We start from the raw sequence: 22,315 nt of genomic DNA on the forward strand, positions 1-22,315 counted from the left end.
GTCATAAAGCGCAAATCATCTCAGACTGGTTTCTTGATCATGATGATGAGATCACTGTACTCAAATGGCCTCCACAGTCACCAAACTCAATCCAATAGAGCACATTTGGCATGTGGTGGAAAGGGAGATTCCCATCATGAATGTGCAGCCTCTCATAAATATTCTCATATTACCATTAAGTCCATAGAAGTCAGTAGTGACCAAAAATATATTGTATTCAATTTTGTTTAATTTCACTGAAAAAAGGCTAATGTTTGACGTGATATGTGGATAAATAAGTCAAAATCAACCTTTTTACTTTTGTAATCTAAGAACACATGAAACTAGTTGGAAATGTTGTTGTTAATACAAATATAAAACTGTTATTTAGCATATTTAGGGAGTAGTTCAGTCAAAACAGAGAAATATTAACATTTATTCACTCTCTTATTGTGTGTGTGTGTATGTGTGTGTGTGTGTGTGTATGTGTGTGTGTGTGTGTGTGTGTGTGTGTGTGTGTGTGTGTGTGTGTGTGTGTGTGTGTGTGTGTGTGTGTGTGTGTGTTTGTGTGTGTGTGTGTGTGTGTGTGTGTGTGTGTGTGTGTGTGTGTGTGTGTGTGTGTGTGTGTGTGTGTGTGTGTGTGTGTGTGTGTGTGTGTGTGTGTGTGTGTGTGTGTGTGTGTGTGTGTGTATATATACATGTATATATATATACATGGAAGTCAATAGTAAGCAAACTTGTTTTGTTGCCTGATTGTATTTACAAGAAAAGAAACATTGTAAAGGTTTGAATGATATGAGGATGAAAAAATTATTAACTTATGAAATTAATCTTAGTTTTTACTGCATTATTCTTTATATAAATGACTATTTATTCATTTGTATTTACTACAAGAATTCTAAGTTGCATTGTAAGGATAATATTAGTAGTTTGCATTATCAAGCAGCGTAACAATATCTTTTGCACATTTTATAATAACTGAAAGTAGATGATGCAAGAAGCCTGGCACATTCAATTTATAAATGGCCATGCCCTTTCTTATGGTCTTACATGAAAATAAGTATACATATAATATCCAGTTTCACTTGTCTTATGTTGACTATAAATCCTGATGCTCACTGATTCTGTACTTTTGATATGACACTTTGAAACAAGAAATGCAATTAACTGAATGAAAAATAATTAAATACCTTTTTTGTAGCATAATTAAACCCCAATGACGGTTCTCACTGATGGGAGGAACTGTCACCTGTTCACAAAATGTGCTTTTGTTTTGAAGAGACAATCACTTTAACAGTGTTTTGCGCATCCCAGATTTAGTCAAGAGAGCCTTCATTTACAAGCATGACACATGGGAATTATTTAAACTTTGTGTGTGTCTACCTTTTATTCCTTATATTGTGGGGACCAAATGTTACAACAAGTACAGCAATACCGGTCAATATGTGAACTTGTGGGGACTTTTTTGGTCCTCATAAGGAAAACGGTTCATAAATTAGACAGAATTAAGTGTTTTCAAAGTGCAATAATGCAGAATGCTTACTCTGTGTATTCTTTCCCCAATCCTTAATTTATTAAGTTGTACTTTGTATTATATAATCATTGCATCAAATTACAAAAAAAAGGTTAGTTTATACAAGATATTTCTGAAGCAGAGACTGCGTTCGAAACCGCATACTTCTCGTTCATACTTGGTAGGTCATGTGACTATGACAAAATGGCAGATGTAGTATGACTGAATTTCATTCATACTGCTCACATTCATACTGTAAAGAATGTACTGTTCTAATGGTCGAGTAGTATGTTTTAATTCAAATGCAGTACCTACTGAGTGGTTAGTGGTTATCAACGCAGCCAGTGTCTTTGAACAGGACACTAAATCTAACATTGTTCTCTCTTTTGGCTGGCGTTATCAGTTTAAAACTATTATTATTACATTACATACATATACATTATCAGGAAAGCCATTCCAGAGTTTAGGAGCCATAAATGAGAAGGCTCGACCTCCTTTACTCGACTTTGCTGTTCCAGGTACTATGAGAAGCCCTGAGTTTTGAGATCTTAAAGAGCAGGTTTGATTTTAGAGAGACAGAAGGTTGGTAAGATAAACAGGAGCTAGATTATTTAAAGCTTTACCCAACTATGATAACTTCAGCTGCTAAATATTATTAGTCTATTATATTTTTAATTCTACATTTTAAGTCTTTTATATTGTTTTCCCCAATATTTGTTTAAGGGCAGGATTTTTTAAACAAATTTCTAAACATTATAGTTTTAATAACTCATTTTTAATAACTGATTTCTTTTATCTTTGCCATGATGACAGTAGCGGTGACGCGGTGGCACAGTAGGTGTTGCTGTCGCTTCACAACAAGAAGGTCACTGGTTCTAGCCTCGGCTGAGTCAGTTGGCATTTCTGTTTGGGGTTTGCCTGTTCTCCCCACGTTCGCTTGGGTTTCCTCAGGGTGCTCCGGTTTCCTCCACAGTCCAAAGACTACAGGTGAATTGGGTATAAATGTAAATTGTCCGTAGTTTATGTGTGTGAATCTAAAAAAGGAATTGCTTATGTTATTGCCTTATAACATTGACCTTAAAACATTTGTTTTAAACATAAAATCTGCGTTTAATATGGCCAAAATAAAGCAAATAATACTTTCTCTAGAGCAAGGGTGCCCAAACGTTTTTGTAAAAAGGGCCAAAAACCAAATAGCGGTGAGAGCTGTGAGCTGAAGGTAAAAATACCAAACTATATTACATTAGAGTTGCCATTTGTAATTGTCTAATTTATTTGAAAACATTAATTAAATCATATTAACTAATGCAGTGTAACATTTAAAATGATAACTTGCAATAAAAGCAATCACGTTTATAACAGTGGAGTTTAATGTTTAATACACTAGTCAAACAGAATCTACCTTTACCTTGATTTGACCTCTGTCTGTCAGGTATCAGTATGTACATTTAAACTAAATTTGATTAATTTGCTCTGTTTTGTTGAAAAATTTATTTTCAGTTAGCTTTTAACAAACAAACAAACAAACAAACAAAAGTATTAGATTTGAAATGACAATAAACTATCCCCATCCTTCTTCCTCTCTTCTCAGATGGCATGGCGGGCCAAATTAAAGGTTACCATGGGCCAACTTTGGTCAACGGGCCCCAGTTTGGGCATCCCTGCTCTAGAAGAAAAAATATTATAGCAAATAAATGTAAAAAAAAAAATCCTTGCTCTTTTAAACATCATTTGGGGAATATTTGAAAAAGAATAAAACAATTCACAGGAGGGCAAATAATTTTGACATCAACTGTATATATTTGAGCAAAAGGTTAAACAATACAGGCAAACGATCACATAGTTTTTCGCTGATATTTACCAAAGGTGCCAATATTAGTTGAGTGCTCGGCATATATGTGTATATATTTGAATGGGTTTTCACACAAACTAAAACAGGCTTTCACTCTCTTCTGTCATCCTATTACATGGAGAGAAAAGCCGTCTGAAGTCTTCACACTTTCAATTACAAAACCTGTTTACTCTGAGCCTCCCAAAGTCCCACACCTCTGACGTACTCACACAATTGTTTCCTCCAGACGTGGCATGAATATACTTTTATATATATTAAAAAAACTGTCAACTAATGCTTTATAGAGTCAGAGAAAAAGTGAAAACAGCTTTCAGATTATTAACAGCACTTTGTTGTGGTAATGAGGAGCAGCGAGCAGCACTCATTGATTATGCCATAATCCTACACGAGCGAGACTCGGCAGAGAGGATCATGGGAAGGGAAGTTATTTCACGCGGGCATAGGTGAGCAGCTTTCCTGGACAAACATCTGTACAAGGCTCGTTTGTTCCTGACAAAATCGAAACATTCAGGGCTTTATTGCAAACCTGATTAAATGAAAACAGGCCCTAATCCGACGGCGTCTGCTGTATCGGTTTGCCCACACGTCTCTGTTAGACATTTGTAACCTAATTCTGTTTTGTTTCAACTGCTAGCTTAGCTGCAGGGTGTCTTGGCAAGGTTAAGCTAACATGACGTAGCGTCAGGAATAGCTGCGAGGTGTGAGGGACTCTACTGACATGAAGCTTTAATTAAGTCGCCGCAAAAACAAGTCGGAAAGTTTTCACTGTCTTCCAACTTTGGTGATCGTTTTTCCAGCGTAAATCATCAAATCCATCAAAATTTATTCACATGTTTTAGTGTTTAAGTGACTAATATCCAGTAGGCTCTATTATGTGCCATACACTGAAGCTATTTATAAGAATTATCTAAAGCAAGAAGTAAAAGTCAAGTGTTTATTTTGAAACCAAATGTTCTTTTTATCTTCATGGTTGGCTACGAAATGATAAGCTATTAAAGAAAAATAATTATAAAGGCTTTCTTGAGTACAAGACACAATATGAAGAGTATGAAGAACTACGATATGATCAAGACTTTGATCAGTACTTTTTTAAATCTGAAATTAAAAACATCATATGAATAATATTAATAACCCTTTTACTACCCCACCAAGAACACAAAAGTTAGGATTGCATTTCATAATTCCTAATGTCGCTAGGAGTTAAGAACACACTCAATAACCAACAATAACACACATTTTTTTCAACAAAAAAAATGAAAACATGAAGTGTAAGGCCAATTTATTTTAAAAATATTCAAAATAAAACATTTTTAAATACTAAATCAGCTTTATTTTTTGAAGTATGCCATAAAATATTTCAGATTCTCATTTAACATGCTTTTGTCACGTATAATGAAAGTTCAGAGGGATCCAAGTGCGAGTTAACAAAAATAATATTTATTGACAAAGTCAAACAAAAAACAAGTAAGGAATGGTGCTAGTGCTAGGAGGGATCGGGCAGGAATCAGACGGGAAAACAGGGTCCAGAAAATAGTCCTCGGATCCTACGCACACAGACAGAATAGCACACCATAAGCACACATAACGAACTGACAAAGACACACAGAAAACGTGGCTCATATATAGACCTGAATATGAGCCTCAGCTGGCGAGCTCATCAGGCCAGCTGAGTGCCGTCATCACACGTGATCAAAACAAATACACGAGGAGAACAAAAACAAACCAACGTGATCAAACAGACACTCCGGAAAAGCGCACAAACCTGCAACCGTGACATTACCCCTCTCTCAAGAGCACCTCCTGGTGCTCCCAGAAGCGCTTACCTGGCGATTGTAATCATCGATAAGAGAGTGATCCAATATGTCCTTTGCAGGCACCCAAGTTCTCTCCTCCGCACCGTAACCTTCCCAGTCCACCAAGTACTGAAATCCTCGCCCCCTCCGTCTCGAGTCCAGAATGCGCTTAACCGAATAAACGGTCTCCCCATCTACGAGACGCGGCGGGGGGGGAACCGGAGTGGGCGGGTTAATCGCCGTATGAAAAACGGGCTTTAATTTAGAAACGTGAAACACGGGATGTATTCTCCTGTACGCTGGAGGAAGTTTAAGGCGAACTGCCACCGGACTAATGATCTTGATGACAGTGAATGGGCCAATAAATTTAGGTGCAAGTTTATTACATACGGAACGCAAGGGAATATTCTTAGTTGAAAGCCACACTTTTTGACCGACGACGTAAACGGGAGGCTTCGACCGGTGGCGATCGGCTTTAGCCTTGGTGCGCGCACCCACTTGGAGGAGGGTCTGTCTGGCCCTATTCCAAGTGCGTCGACACCTCTGGACAAAGGCGTGGGCGGAGGGAACCGCGACTTCGGATTCCAGACTGGGAAAAGCTGGTGGCTGGTAACCTAAGCTACACTGAAACGGAGAAAGGCCCGTAGCCGACACTGGTAATGAATTGTGTGCGTACTCCACCCATGGGAGCTGCTGACTCCAAGAGGAGGGATTCTGGGAAACCAAACAACGTAACATGCGCTCGAGATCTTGGTTGGCCCTTTCGGTTTGTCCGTTACTCTGAGGATGAAAACCAGAAGAAAGACTTACAGTCGCTCCCAATAAATGACAGAATTCTCTCCAAAATTTAGAGACAAACTGGGGTCCCCTGTCAGAAACCACATCCGTCGGGAGGCCATGAATGCGAAAGACGTGATTAATGACAGCATCCGCTGTCTCTCTGGCTGAGGGTAATTTGGGCAGAGGAATAAAATGAGTAGCCTTCGAGAACCGGTCCACAACGGTCAAAACAGCCGTATTGCCACCAGATGGCGGGAGACCGGTGACGAAATCTAGCGAAATGTGCGACCAGGGTCTCGAAGGCACTGACAGCGGCTGAAGGAGTCCAGCGGGAGGGCGATTAGAAGTCTTAGAAACAGCACAAACAGAACAGGCCAAAACAAACTCGCGTATGTCCCGTGCCATAGCTGGCCACCAGAATCGCTGTTTAACTAAGAATAATGTACGACTCACCCCTGGATGACAAGCCACTTTGGAGGAATGTCCCCATCGAATGACGTCAGACCGAATCCCCTCCGGCACAAACAATCGACTAGGTGGGCATCCGACCGGGGGCGTTACCCCGTCCAGGGCTGTGCGAACCCTGCTCTCGATCTCCCATGTCACTGCAGAAATACAAATCCTCTGGGGAACGATGGGCTCAAGAGACGTATTGCGCTCGGAAGAATCAAAAAGACGGGATAACGCGTCGGGCTTGATGTTTTTGGAACCCGGTCGATAAGAGATGGTAAAGTCGAAACGTCCGAAAAATAATGCCCACCGAGCCTGCCTGGAGCTGAGTCGTTTGGCGGACCTGATGTATTCGAGGTTCTTATGATCGGTCCAAACGATAAAGGGAACCCCCGAACCCTCCAACCAATGACGCCACTCCTCCAAAGCGAGTTTGACAGCCAACAACTCCCTATTACCAATGTCGTAGTTTCGTTCTGCGGGAGATAATCGGTGAGAGAAAAACGCGCACGGATGAATTCTGTCATCCGAGGCGGCGCGCTGGGACAGGATAGCGCCCACCCCCACCTCTGACGCGTCAACCTCCACCACAAACTGCCGGGAGGGATCAGGTGTCACTAAAATGGGAGCTGAAACAAAGCGGCTCTTTAGATTGGAGAATGCAGCCTGTGCTGCGCTCGACCACCTGAAGGGAGTTTTGGAGGAGGTCAAGGACGTCAGAGGGGCGGCGAGCTGGCTGAAATTGCGAATAAAACGCCGGTAAAAATTGGCGAAGCCCAGAAATCTCTGCAGGGCCTTACGAGACTCCGGAATTGGCCAATTTACCACAGCCTGAACCTTCTCTGGATCCATGCGCACCCCCTCGACTGACACAATGTGTCCTAGAAAGGGAACAGACTGTGCATGGAACACGCATTTCTCCGCCTTGACAAAAAGCCCATTCTCTAGCAGCCGCTGAAGCACTCGCCTGACGTGCTGCACATGTTCCTGGAGAGAACGAGAAAAAATCAGAATGTCATCCAGGTAGACATAAATAAACTGATCTATCATGTCTCGCAACACGTCATTTACGAGTGCTTGGAAAACTGCAGGAGCATTAGAAAGCCCGAACGGAAGAACACAATATTCAAAATGCCCCCTGGGGGTCAAAAACGCAGTTTTCCACTCATGACCCTGCTTCATGCGAACCAAATGATATGCGTTACGGAGATCTAATTTCGTGAAAAACGAAGCCCCCTGCAGACGCTCGAACGCTGAAGACATCAGCGGCAAAGGATACGTATTCTTCACCGTGATGCTGTTCAGCCCTCGATAGTCAATGCAGGGTCTAAGAGACCCATCCTTCTTTTTCACGAAAAAGAACCCCGCCCCCGCCGGTGAAGAAGAGGGCCGTATGATCTTGGCCGCTAGAGAATCAGAAATATATTTCTCCATGGCCTCCCTCTCAGGAATAGAAAGAGAGTATAACTTGCCTTTGGGCGGAGACGTACCTGGCAATAAATCTATAGCACAGTCATAGGGACGGTGAGGAGGCAGAGAAGCAGCTCGAGACTTACTGAACACTCTCTTCAGGTCGAGGTACTCACTGGGCACGTTTGACAGGTCCATGCGCTCCTCCTGAAACACAGAACAAGAAACAGCAGAACGAGCAGACGAAAGACAAGACTGATGACAGTTCTCACTCCACGAAAATATAGTATTAAGACCCCAGTTAATATGAGGCTTATGAAGAATTAACCAAGGATGACCTAAAACCACCGGTGTGTTGGAACAGTCTGTTAAAAAAAATGAAATGTTTTCAACATGATTTCCAGACGTGATCAGTTTTATGGGTTTAGTGGAGTGAGTGATAGTGGGAAGGGAAAGTCCGCTGAGTGCGCGTACTGCAATGGGTTGTGCCAGAGCTATAACCGGAAGTTTAAAACTGAAAGCAAAACTGGAGTCTATGAAATTTCCCTCCGCCCCGGAATCGACAAGGGCGTGGGTGTTCTGACTTCCGGAACCCCATGTTATGGTGACAGGTAGTAATGTGGCCGCCGCAGAGGATTTGTCCAAACTGATTTCACCCATCAGTAACCTCTTACCTACTGATGGGTGTTGTCTTTTACGGGGCAGGAAGCCACCCGATGCCCCGCCCCCCCGCAGTAAAGGCAGAGTCCCTCAGTTCTCCGACGACGCTTCTCCTGCAAGGATAAGCGGGATCTGCCCAGCTGCATGGGCTCCGGGTCAGCGCTACTCATCTCCGGCGCCACCGCCGAGACCGGAAGCTCAGGAACAGGATCCGGAAATCTGTCATGCCTCAAGCGACTCTCACGGCGGAGCAGTCTGGAATCCACCCGGATAGCCAGATCCACTAATTCGTCCAGCGTCTTAGGCAGATCTAAAGAGTAGATCTCATCCTGGAGCCGATCCGAAAGCCCATGTAGAAACATGTCCCATTGAGCCTCCGCGTTCCAACCGCTTTCAGCAGCCAACGTGCGGAACTCGATTGAATAGTCCGCCACGCTCCGATTCCCCTGGCGGAGCTCAGCAAGGACTCGGGCGGCCTCTCTCCCTGAGGCGGCCCTATCAAAGACCTTCTTGAGTTCTTTGGAGAAAAGATCGAAGGATGAACAACACGGAAGCTTTTTCTCCCAAGCTGTGGTACCCCATTGGGCTGCTCTTCCAGACAAGAGGGTGATTACGAACGCCACCTTGGACTGCTCAGATGAAAACAAGGATGGCTGCAGGGTGATGTACAGGGAGCATTTGGCCAGGAAGGACCGACACAAGTGCGGCTCTCCAGCATAACAGGTCGGAGGAGGAAGGCGAGGCTCAGCAGCGCGGCTAGCGTTAGCAATAACTGGCGCAGGTACCACCTCCGGGGCTGGTGCAGGAGCCGCTTGAGCTGCTCCAGAACCCAGCTGTTGAACCTGCGTCGTCAGCAGTGAAACCTGCTCAACCAGAGCCTGGATAGCCTGTGCGGTGGTGGCCAACGCTTCATCTTGGCGATCGATCCGGGCATTGCTGTTTGTGAGGAATTCTGAAATCTGTGATGCACTCGCTGGATCCATGGTGAAGGTCAGTTCGTTCTGTCACGTATAATGAAAGTTCAGAGGGATCCAAGTGCGAGTTAACAAAAATAATATTTATTGACAAAGTCAAACAAAAAACAAGTAAGGAATGGTGCTAGTGCTAGGAGGGATCGGGCAGGAATCAGACGGGAAAACAGGGTCCAGAAAATAGTCCTCGGATCCTACGCACACAGACAGAATAGCACACCATAAGCACACATAACGAACTGACAAAGACACACAGAAAACGTGGCTCATATATAGACCTGAATATGAGCCTCAGCTGGCGAGCTCATCAGGCCAGCTGAGTGCCGTCATCACACGTGATCAAAACAAATACACGAGGAGAACAAAAACAAACCAACGTGATCAAACAGACACTCCGGAAAAGCGCACAAACCTGCAACCGTGACAGCTTTCTTGTAGTTGTTTTTTTTTTTTTTTTTTTTTACAATAAAACCATAATTAAGTGTAGTAGAGCAACAGTATTGTTTATTTATTTATTTATTGTAAACCAACAATGTGTGTGTGTGTAAACCATTATTTAAAACAGTCATTCTTTAAATTACTTTAACATTCATTATATAAAACAGTCAAATGTACACCTTAAAGATGTGAACTTACATAAGCAGTATATAAATCATTATGCTGATGATTTGGTTATCTTGTCCCCAAGTAGCGCTGTTTTTTAGCAGCTTCTTAATATTTGTGCAGATTATGGGCAGAGTCAAAAAAAAAGACTCAAAAAAGAGTGTTTTTCTGACATGTAGAACCAAAGAACATACAGTTGAAGTCGGAATTATTAGCCCCCCTTTGATTTTTCTTTGTTTGTTTTTTAAATATTTTCCAAATGATGTTTAACAGAGAAAGGAAATTTTCACAGTATGTCTGATGATCGTTTTTCTTCTTAGAAAGCCCTTTAAGCTATATATGTTTTACATAGTCTACAGAACAAACCATCTTTATACAATGACTTATCTAATTGCCCTAACCTGTCTAATTAACCTTATTAATCTAGTTAAGCTGTCTTCTTTCAAGTCTTGAAAAATATCTAGTATAATATTATTTACTGTCATCATGGCAACGATAAAATAAATCTGTTAATAGAAATGAGGTATTAAAATTATTATGTTTAGAAATGTGTTGAAAAAAATCTTCTCTCCGTTAAACAGAAATTGGGGGAAAAAATAAGCAAGGGGGCTAATAATTCTGACTTCAACTGTATATGATTATTTTCAGATTTGTATTTGTCAGAGCAAGTTTTAAATGTTAGTCAAACTGTTAAATATTTAGGGCATGTCATTACTGAAGATATGAGTGATGATAATGATATGTACTGGGGATGTCGGAAGTTATTTGCTCAAGCAAATATGCTGATGAGAAAGATTTATTTGTGTTCAGAGCAGGTAAAGGTAAACCTCTTTAGAACTTATCACAGTTCTTTATACACCGCTTCTCTGTGGTACAATTTTAAAAAAGAGAGTCTCCATAAGGTGCAGGTTGCAAAAAATGACTGTATGAATATTCTTTTTTAATAAATCATATGGTGTAGTGCAAATAAATTATTTTGATTATTTTTTGCTTTGATGAGAAGTTTGATCTATAATTTTTTCTGTGTATTCAGGAGAATTCTCAGAAAACCCTTTTAATGTTGTTGATAAACCCTAGGCTTACTAAGGTGCGTTATCAGTCACCTTTGATGAAATATTGACATAACAGCATGTCTTTTTTTAATGTGGTTTGTATAAATTTGTCTGTCTTTTGTCCTATTGAACTTAGTGTCTGGAATATAGAGTATTATATTTTTGGTGACAGTCAAAAATGCATTGTTTATATTCTAGATTCTAGATTTTTTTAATGCTGAAAATGATTAGAATATTAATTAATGATCTTGTTTCATGAAGATATTTGATAAATTTCCTACTATAAAATAACAAACCTAATTCTTGATTAGTGATGTGCACTGTTAAAACTTAGTTAGGACAACTTTAATGGTTTTTCTCTGTATTTTGATCATCAGATTTCGGATGTTTAAATAGTTGTGCCTTGCCAAAATCTTGTCCTGCCAAACCATACATAAATGGAAAGTTAATATATTAAACTTTCAGATGTGTAGATCTTAATAATAAATTAAAAATTATTACTGGTTTTGCAGTCCAGGGTCATATGTACTAAAAGTCTTTATCTTTAACATCTCATGGTTCAAACAGAACGAAAACAGCTCTAGTCATGGAACCCTAACCATGTGATTTAATTAAGACACTTTATTTTATTCCATATTTAGAAAGAATCCACTTAAACACCTATTAGTTACAGTATTAACTTTATAAATAAATATTTAAAAATCTTTACGGTCACTTATGTTACTTGAGGTATTGACTAGCAAATACAAACAGAAATGTTTGCTCCTTTGTCAAAGTTTGTTTAAGGTGAGACACTGCAGGCAAAAACACGCATCAGTCGCTTTTGAGATTTGGGGCTTTTTGGCTTTTCATCAAGTGCTTATTCAGTCTGATGTAAAGAAAGATTCAAAATACACTTTTAAGTGTTTCTTTTGTCACCGTTTATCATTTTTTATTTGTCTGCAGACTTCAGGTAAAGTATATATTTTTAAACCTATTTGAGTTTTTTTTTCCTCCTGCACTGAGCCATAAATCTCTCTCGCACACACTCAAAAAATAATGTTTGGTGCTTGTTCAAACTACTTATGTTAAATGAGGTGTAACAACCCAATTCTAAAGGTTTTTTGGGGGACAACCTATTTATTTTATGTTCAATCTACTTACATTTATAAAAGTGATTAAGTTAACTTTAATCGATTTGTGTTGTGACAACATAAAGGAAGTGTGTGGAACCCAAAATGTTTTACAGTGCACACACACACACACACACTCACACACACACAGACACACACACACACACACACACACACACACACACACACACACACACACCAGATTTTGGTTTTACTTTTATCTGTATTCTGATTTATCAGTTTTTACAGAGGTATACGGTCATACATAACGTACCCGAATTACACTTACACAAAAAAGTGAAAATATATTTTTTATTGATTTATTTTATTTAATTTTTTATTTATTTATTCATTTTACTGTACATTTACAGTATTTTCTGAATTCTACAAAATTCCTTTTTGTAAAAAAAAAAAAAAGCGTATCTCTGTCATAAATTAACATGCATTTTAGAAATCTTCACATATTTTTTTCACTGGAAATTTTCTACAAGATAAATAAAAAAGATTGAATCAACCAGGTTGCATCCTGCTGTGTCACCTGCAGTGTATTTCCCTAACTTTCCCATCATACGTAAACTGATACGTTTTAACGTTTATAATATGCTTAAATGCCTAATAATCCACATGCTAGGCTGTATCTTGTGCCGTAGTGCCATCCGCAGTGTTTGCGTGGCTCTGCTTAACTCTCTTCACACTCAGGATGTATTTAAAGGAAGTCCATATTGGAAACAGCTTGAAAAGGTGCAGTCATTGACTCCTCCATCGATTATCTGGAGAGGAGCTCAGTGTGTTACAGGACAGACTCCTCCTCTCAAAGAGAAGATCTGATGCTCTTTTATAGACACATCTCATGTGGGCCATGACGGCAAATGCTATTCCTCAATTATTTACACCGCCTAAATGGCAGCCACTGCAGGGTGTCCATGGCATGTGTGTGTTTGAATGAGATATTTTATGTTTTTGGGGGTTTGGTGGATCGAAAATGGTAGACACATCAGATAGAGTTGTGTGTATACATATTATGACAGTATATACATATTTATTATGAACATGCATGTAAATCGCTTGATATTGTTTCAAAACATATTTAAGCACACTGTTAAAGGTTGCAGATTGTTTGTTTTGTGTAAAAAAAGTGTTTGTGTTTCTCAAATATGTTCATAGTAGTCGTATGCTTTTATAAAATGACGGACGTTTTGCAATTATGTGTGGCGTGTATATTTTACGATTGAAGATTGGCAGTTTTATAGATTGCTTACACCGCCTGATTGTTTTTGTCACAAGGCTGCCCTCTATCTTTCAGCTAAAGGAATGCATATTACTTTCTGTAAATGTGGCTTAGACTTTTACCCAAATGTATAAATCTAAAAAAACTACTTCGAATGTTTTCTTAATTTAGAAAAATAAAAGGATGAAAAGTAAGTTAAACTGAACCATCTGTATTTACTGTAAAATTGGTAACCTACAGTTAACTATACATAAACAAAATAATAATAATGTCATTGTAAATTTATATTTTTATTAAATCAGCAATATATGGTATTGTTTTTGTTTGGATTAAACGATTTACATTTCAATTTAATAAAGATGCTAGTATTTTTAGGTAATTATCTCTGATGAAAGAAACATTTTAACTTGTTACTCTGTTAAATGTTACTCTGTTTCACAAATAAACTGCCAGGGGCTTATTTATGTTTATGTGTCATAAACATTATATTTATTGGGTTTTATTATAAAAAAATAATAATTACAACAATAACAACTATTATTATTATTATTATTATTATTATTATTATTGTTGTTGTTGTTGTTGTTGTTGTTGTTGTTGTTGTTATTATTATTATTATTATTATTATTATTATTATTATTATTATTATTATGTTATTATGTTGTTGTTGTTGCTGGAAATTTATTTATTTATTCATTCATTCGTTCATTCATTCATTTATTTATTTATTAGTTTGTTTACTCACTTTGTTACTTATTTACTTGCATACATACTTACTTACTTTCTTACCGACCAACCTACCTACATACTTACACGGTTTAGACCATTGTATCTTTGTTTACTCATCTCAGGTTTTTTCTCTGAGCTGTTTTCTAAGTTCATTATGACATAAGGCAACAGTCTCGTAATAAATATTGGCTGAAAATCTGACTCTAATGCACTTTAAGGTTTTAGATACTTATGAGTTATTATTGTATAGGGTATGATTTTGAGATGCAACAAAATCTCTCAGGATGTAACAACACCATGGAGATATGCTGCTTAATGACTATAACGAAGACTAGGAATTATGACTTAAAATAGTGATCCTCTGAAGCACGAAAAAGCTGTGTACAAAAATTACCTATTTAAAACAACAATCAGTAGTGAAGTATATGTAATTTAATAGCTTTATGCTGGCAAAAGTGACGATAAGTCATTTAAACTATCATAAAATGCACTTGAAAGATGATATATGACCTTTTAAAATTATTTTTTAAAATATTAGTCATAATAAGGATACAATAATGTTATGAAATAAAAAATAAACGAAGAATAGCAATAGAGGCATATTAATGAAATAAATGAATAAAATACACACGTACAATATAAAATTACAATAAAAATACAGACATGTAATATAAAATACAGACATACAATATAAAATTACAATAAAAATACAGACATGTAATATAAAATACAGACATACAATAAAAAAATTGAATGAAATACATAAAAGTATAGAGATATTTACAGAATATAACCATAAAATAATTATATATGCACATATCAATATTTTTCAAAATCACCAAATAAATGAGCAATGATATTAATACTATACTTAGTAATGTAACAATTTAATGCCTGAATTGTGTTTTACACGAAAGCTGCCAGCGACACTGATTGATTACTCCACATCTAATTTCTCTTGCTGGGAGCAACTACATCTGCACACACTTCGGAGGCCGTCAGCTGTCAGTCATTCCTATAATTGATGATTTGGCCAATCCTGTGTCTGCTCAACCCCCTGCGAAGGAAACTTGTACTGTATCCACTCAGAACAGCAGCTGCCAGTCAAAGCTGTAGTCACACACACTCTTTCCCCCTGCTAGACAAAATCAGTCAATCCTTGTCTTGCAGTTCGTCCATATGGAATCAACCCTGCTGTCAATCAGACCGCAGGTCAGCATAGCCTAAAGATCTCAGCAGATTGAAACAGCCAATTCCTGTTTTTTCTCTCCTTCTCTAAGATGATTGAATCTATAAAGTAGTGTCTTTTACTGCGCCTCCCGGCTATTGGATCCTTTTAAAGAGGGTCGAATCAAATCACAATAGTGATGATACTGATGTAACGTTACAAATGAAGGTTGAGGTTGCTAGCGCAGCGAGATGCAGGCGTCCCTAAAGATCCTGGACTCTTAATTATGGTGAAATAATCGGTGCGTGCAGCTTCGCCTCGGGCTGAGAGCCTCAGAGGTGAACTTTACACAGACACACAGAGAACACAGAGCACAGGAGATTCTGGTACTGCTCTGAAAATGCTGTGTAGTTCAGCCAAAGCGAACAGGTTTAGATTTAGCTGTGACAAAGGCGATAATGATCTGGATTTAGAATGTCATTATAAAATGCACTATAAAGCAATGGCGCCATACTGAATAAACAGTTGAGCGCAAAAATATTAACCATCCTGTAAAATGTTAAGTCTTTTGCTATTTTTCCAAGATCTGTTTAATGGAGCGAAATTTATTTATTATTTATTATATATATATATATATATATATATATATATATATATATATAATTTATTATTATTATTTATTATTTATTTTTAATAACTAATTTCTAAATTCTTTTGTCTTTGCCATAATGACAATACATAATATTTCCCTAGTTCTTTTGTAAGATACTAGTATTTAGCTTAAAGTGCAATTTCAAGGCTTAATTAGGTTAAATAGGCAAGTTTGGTTGATTAGACATGTCACTGGAAAACAGTAGTTTGTTTTGTTGCCAACTGAAAAATAAAAACATATTTCTTAAGGTGCTGTTGACTTGAAATTTTCACCAGATGTTGATTACAACCAAAGAAATTCATATATTCAAAGAAAACAATATTAATTAGCTTACAAATTAAGTTATGCTTAATAAAATGAAAAATTAAGTTATGCTTAATAAAATGAAATAACAAAGAAAAAAGGTATTGAACACATGAAGAAAGGGAGGTGTAGAAAGTCAGTGAAAGCCTAGAAAGCAGCTGAAATATTTAAGTAGTTTTTCAGCAACCCTCTGCTCTTTGTCATTGTAAATTAATATCAGCTGCTTCAGTCCAACATCTACATGACCAGGATGATGAAAATGAAACTAAAGTGGACATTTCAGCAAGACAGTGGTCCGAAAACAGCTAAGGATAATCTCAAATGGTTTCAGAGAAAGAAAATAAAGCTGTAGAATGGCCTAGCCAATCACCTGACTCAAATCTAATAGAAAACACAAAATAAACATCAGATTTGATAGACGTGGCTCACAGAACCATGAAGATTTTTACACTCTTTTAAAGTCTGGGGGAAAAAAATATGTTTATATATATATATATATATATATATATATATATATATATATATATATATATATATATAAACATAGAATATATATAGGAAATAATGTAAAATACTTGCTCTCGATTAAATATCACTTGGGAAATATTTGAAAAAAGAATTGTAGATATACACTTGTCTTTCACTTTATTTAACCCAGGCTCATTGTGGAAACGTAGCCCCGCGGACGTTTCTGCGGATCGCGAGATACGTCCCAGGAGGTACGTATTCGAGCGGTTTTTGTTTTCGCGGATCCGCGAGAGGCCGCTGTGGCCGCTTTTTCGCGTCTTGGGTGCCTCTCGGGAGCGCGCGCCGTTCGCGCCCGCACTGTTCTCGCGCGAAAAGCCGCCGGATCGTCCAACCCGGCTGCCCTCCTCTTCCTCCTCCTCCTCCTCCTTCCCTAAACCCAAGCGACGGTTTGCAAAAGCCGTCCAGAAAGAAAAAAAATAACAAAAGACCTCAAACTGGACAAACTGGTTGCATCGGGAAAGCCCTCCACTCGGAGGCGAGCCGTCGGTCGGCGAGCGCAAAGAGGAGGAGCGGAGCGGCGCCACACCGCCCCGCAGCGTTCGCTCGAAAAAACTAAACGTGGCCTTACGTACCTCCGGCCACTCAAATCGCGGTCTCCAGAAACGTCCGCGGGGCTACGTTTCCAGAATGAGCTTGGGTTGACTTTATTAGGTACACTAGTTCAACTGAGTGTTTTTGCCAATATCTAAAAAAATAAAACAAAATATATCACATGGCAATAGTGATGATTTAATAAGTAGATGATTTAATAAGTAATAAGGAGGAAGAGAGATGATTTAAGCCACAGAATGTGGCATTGTTGTTAATGTCAGATGGACTGGTTTGAATATTTGAGAAACACCTGATCTTCTGGGATTTATATCCACAACCATCCTAAGGGTTCATTGAGAACGATCTGAAAAAGAGAACGTTTCCAGTGGGTGACTATTCTGTGGGTGAAAGCAGTTTAATAATGTCAGAGGTCACAGGAGAAAGACCAGACTGGTTTATGCTGATAGAAAGACAACAGTAGCTCAAATATGTAAGGTTTGCAGGAGAACATCTCTGAAGAAACATCACATTAAAACCTTGAAGCAGATGAGCTATAGCAGCGGAAGAGCAAACCGTTAGTTGAGAACAAAGAAACTGAGGGAACAACTTATATTGGTTAACCAAAAGTAAACTATGGAAGGCTGGAAATAATTGAATGAAGTGTGATCTGATAAGACTTAGTTTCTTCTGTGACATTTAGTGTCAGATTTTGGCTTAAAAATACATGAAGGCAAGTGTTCATATTGGTGGTCAGAATATTTTCTTAGCTCAATTTGAGCCCCATATGGCCCTTTTCCACTGAGTGGTACGGTACGGTGCGGTTCGGTTTGTACGCTTTTATGGCCGTTTCCACTGTCAATAAGCGTACCGAACCAAACCATACCGTACCACTTTTTCGGCACCCTGTCGAAAGGGTACCAAAAACGAGAAAGGGTACCAAAAGGTGGAGCCACACGCGCAGCTGAACGCTGATTGGTTAAAGAGATACTTCACTAACTCATGGTACACAGCCGAGAGATTACATGGATATACTCTATGCATATAATAACGAGCCATGGATGACCCGAGCTCAAACAAACCTTGTCGTCGCCTTGATGAACAGACACAAAGCCAAGAAGAACAAAATCTGCCGTGTCCTGTTGTTGCTTTACAAGCCCGTCTAAAAGTGTGAGCGGTATTCTCTTTCCTCCGGGAGCTCACAATCGCGTCTATATTTGATATAACAAACTTCTTGAGCTGATGATAATAAAGTGTGTGTGATTATTTAAGTGTCTCCGTCATCTGATTCATTCAGAAAGATAAGGACAAACTCAAGAGTAAAGTCCAGAAAAAAAAAGAAGTCAGGCAAAACACAGGAGCAAAAGTCTTTTAGCAATCTGAATAATGAACAAACTGCCATGTTTATCTTTGCCTTTTGGACTATTATGAACTGGGAATGACAAAATTACTCTCTAACAGAGCATACATGTGATGGTGAAGATTACAGACACAGATGAGAGGTTTGCACTGACTGTGGGCTATATTGTGTGTGTTTTTGAACTCAAATAAGTAGTAAATGTATGATGTGTGTAGTTTTTCTGTAATTGATAATATTTCAGAGACTGTAAAGGGTTGTATGTGTTCATATATGTTGGATTTATATATATATTTTATATAATTACAGACATTGCAGTAGGCTATTTTGCACTGTCATTGATCTGCAGTTATTATTAAATCATGTTCATAGAAAAGTTAGTAATAAACATTTATAAGTATTTATGTGTGTAAAGCATCTATTTTGTGAGAAGAGCTTCTCATGATATGTAAACGACCTGTACAGCTTTACTGTAGACATTTATTTGTGCGAGCATGACGTCGACTTACACTTTATGTCGTACACCACGCCCACCAAAAGGGTACCCTTTTGGTGGAAATGCAAGCCTGATAAAGGTAACCCGTACCGACCCGAACCGTACTGTACCAGTCAGTGGAAACGAGCCATTACCTCTTTTATTTCAGTGGAAAGTGAAAACTTTAGAAGAACTAACTTCACATTGGTACCACTTGTTTCAAAGCATCATTAAACATATCAACTATCAATATTAAAAATATAAACTATCAAAATGTGCCCAAGGCTACAATTTTTAAGAACCAAGAAATATGTACAATCTACATGTTCATGCAGTTTTTGTTATCACAAATCCACTAAAGGCACATTTTTCCACAATTTTAAATAAGTTACTGGACACTACTATTACACACGACTCTTTTTTTATTAGCTTTGTTTTACCTGCTTTCTGGAACAATACTTTGCTGGACTCGAATCCCTGTTTGCTCCACTCCCAAGTCTGAAGCCGTATACCAAGCTACCAAGCAAACCAGTCACGCCAGAAAATAGTCAGTCAGCGGTACCTTCTGTAGCATGAATTTTATGCACAAAATACAGCCATTATATACCCCAAGGCACATATTTCTAGGGTTCTCAGAACAATATCCCTGGGCATATATTCCAAATGAGCCTGTGTTAAAAGATAAAGGTCTTTGTAAGTATTGGTCTTCTGTGGAACACAAAATCTGATTTCTCTTAAAAAGTGTTGGGAATCAAGCACGTTTGTCATACATTATATATACAAAAAACACCAAAACTGTCTTCAAAAATTGCCTTTTTCTTTAAAAGAAATAATATCATGTAAGCAATTTGGCATTTATGGGGTTAATGTTGGTCCCTTTCCAAATGCAGTAGATTTATAAAGGCTGAACTCTTAAATTCATTTACCATTTTTTTATGAATGCATCAGTAATGTAGATCCTGTTTTTTCATTACTGTTTCGTCATGTATTGCCAAATAGTTAAACTGTTGTAGAAACCCAATATAACACTGACAGCAGTACAACATGGCTGTAAATCAGCACAGCCATAATTTTCTATAGCAGAATCACTGCAGTTCTAATTTACAGCTATGTTGTTGTATACTTCCTGCAGTAATTAAAGTAATTTACACATTAATTAACCACATTAACTAACCTAGTACTTATCTGCGTAATTACACTATAATAACACGACCCAAAATTAAATGCAACCCAATAGTTTTTGAAAACATGTTGTAAGCAATGAAGTGTACAGTTGAAGTCAGAATTATTAGCATCCTGATTTATTAGACCTCCTGTTTATTTTTTCTCAAATTTCTGTTTCACAGGGAGATTTTATCAACACATTTCTAAACATGATAGTTTTAATAACTCATTTCTAATAACTGAATTATTTTATCTTTGCCATGATGACAGTAAATAATATTTCATTATATATTTTCAAGACTCTTCTATACAGCTTAAAGTGACATTTAAAGGCTTAACTAGGTTCATTAGGTTAACTAGGCAGGTTAGGGTAATTAGGCAAGTTATTATAACGATGGTTTATTCTGATGGTTTTGTTTGTACTATCGAAAAAAAATATAGCTGAAAGGGGATGATAATTTGGACCCCAAAATGGTTTTAAAAAATTAAAAACTGCTTTTATTCTAGCCCACATAAAGCAAATACGACTTTCTCCAGAAGAAAAAATATTATCAGACATACTGTGAAAATTTCCTTGCTCTGTTAAACATTTGGCAAATATTTAAAAAAAAATAAAAAATTCAAAGGGGGAGACTTCAACTGTAAGTTGGGAAATTAAGACTGAGAAACCTAGAACAAAAAAAAAGAAACCAGAACAATTGATCTCTATTGGTTTATTGTATCATATATGTACTCATCAGCAATAAACTGTAAGCATTTACACAATAAATAACATGAGAATCATATATGCAAATGTTTTGTGGCATCACCTAAGGTTCATTTATTTGATCCGCTCCCTCTCCATCTTTGCTCGACTTCACTAGTTCCACTTCACCACTGGAGACAGAATATTGCAGAATGCATATTATCAGCTTCTCAGACACTCAAAGAGCATTTATAAAGCTATCTATACACATTTAGTCCATTTCATTCAGAGCATTTGTAAGATGTTTTACAAAAGGTAAAACTGTGCTTTCTCTGTGGTGATTTGCTTTGGTTTAAACTGTGTCCGAGGACACGACGGAACGCAGCTCGCCATGAAGTAGGTTCCCATTCTCTATATTGAAGTCAATCAGAGGCTCTTATGTAAACCTCTTCATTTTAATCAGCGCTGAGTTCCTATTCACCACAGTGAAGATCACACACATATTATCTCCTGCTTATTGTGCCCCTGCCCGTGTCTTGAGATTAGGATTTGGTGATACCAGATCTCCCCCTTTGAAAGTATGTGAAAAGCAGCCTAAACATCCAATCTACATGCATTCATCCCCATGACTAATCTGCAGGCCTCTAATACTGTATGTCTGCCCTGGAAACAGAGGTGCATCGAGGACAAACATCCACTGCTGCTCCCAAAGCCCCAATGAAAGCAGATTAGCGGGGGCTTTATCTGAGATGGGGCTCTCCTGTTGCTCTTTTCTGTCCCGGATCCCAGTACGGCTGCATAAAGGGGAGCTTTCGGGACTGCGGGTGTCTTTCGCCGCATTTAAGGAAGTTTCGATGCATCCAGGGCTTTTTGCTGGCAAACAATGGCAACGGCTTCCATCCCCCTACTTAACTGGATGCAGAGTTGCCCCTGTTCCTATGAATAGGTTTGGTAAAGGATGGGAGAGGGCAAGGCCTGACAGCCTGGTCCTCGTGTTCCCCGATAGCCCAATTGGAGGTGCCCGACGGGGGTCCCACCTCCCCCCGGCCTCCGTCACGCTGAGATAATCAGGTTTGTGTGAGGAGTATGTGCTCTTTTGACAGTCATCATCCCCTCATTGATCCATTACACCCAAGCCTCCATTGTTCCCCAAAGTGTTTGAAATGCCTATTGGAGGAGAGGGGAGGGGCCAGCTTTTCTCAGACCTGTCAATCAAGACGGACATTTTTCTCACTGTTGCCATAGCCCGAGGTGAGAGGTCAGAAAAACACTGAATGAGGGTTGACGAAGCGATCATAATGGCGTATTTGGGACGTCCCTTTC

General features: G+C 38.5%; 1 long non-coding RNA gene across 2 annotated transcripts in view; it reads left to right on the forward strand.

Annotated features, from left to right (window-relative positions):
• The window catches only part of LOC141379111 (uncharacterized), a 136,009-nt gene that overhangs the window by 80,568 nt on the left and 33,126 nt on the right, over window positions 1-22,315 (forward strand). The window lies entirely within an intron of this gene.

This window comes from Danio rerio, chromosome 19 (genome assembly GCF_052040795.2).
Source record: "Danio rerio strain M-AB ecotype USA chromosome 19, GRCz13ab, whole genome shotgun sequence".
In the NCBI taxonomy this organism is placed as follows: domain Eukaryota; kingdom Metazoa; phylum Chordata; class Actinopteri; order Cypriniformes; family Danionidae; genus Danio; species Danio rerio.